General features: G+C 45.2%; 1 protein-coding gene across 1 annotated transcript in view; it reads left to right on the forward strand.

The window, feature by feature from the left end:
• LOC119591615 overlaps positions 1–531 on the forward strand; it is a 7339-nt gene that overhangs the window by 253 nt on the left and 6555 nt on the right. The window lies entirely within an intron of this gene.

Below are 531 nucleotides of genomic sequence, written 5' to 3' on the forward strand. Positions count from 1 at the left end.
TAGTCGTGCTGAGAGTCAAATAATGTAGCTCGATTGCATGTTAATTTTGTAGCCTGTGATGGTACAGCCACAGTCTCTTGCTGTTGCTAAAATACCCGCGCTTTCGTTACTGGGGTAATTATTCAGACTAAGACCGCGATTCTGCTTCGTGAACATGTAAATGAACAAAGGTGCACGTCAAATGATGCATAGCCTTGGTTCTACAAGTCTAGTCCAAGAACTTTATGAGAAAGGGAGGGGGGAGGCATGTTGCACAGTTTCATACACAATCAACTTTGTTTAATGCCAAAGAGGAGGCACTTTAAGCTGTCTTCCGAAATAACGCGGAGTCTGCTGTCCCGTGTGTGGCGGCGGACGCGGAGGCCGAGGCGATCGCTCGACGGTGCACCGATATCGTGCTGGACTGATGATTGTAGGTAATGTCTCGTATAACAAACGTGTGGCGGAGTTAAATAGAACCCAGTTTAAGTACGTGAAGAAGAAGAAAAAAGGAAAAATAATTGATAAAGATGGCGGGAGTTTTGTAGTTGT

This window comes from Penaeus monodon, chromosome 29 (assembly GCF_015228065.2).
Source record: "Penaeus monodon isolate SGIC_2016 chromosome 29, NSTDA_Pmon_1, whole genome shotgun sequence".
Classification (NCBI taxonomy): domain Eukaryota; kingdom Metazoa; phylum Arthropoda; class Malacostraca; order Decapoda; family Penaeidae; genus Penaeus; species Penaeus monodon.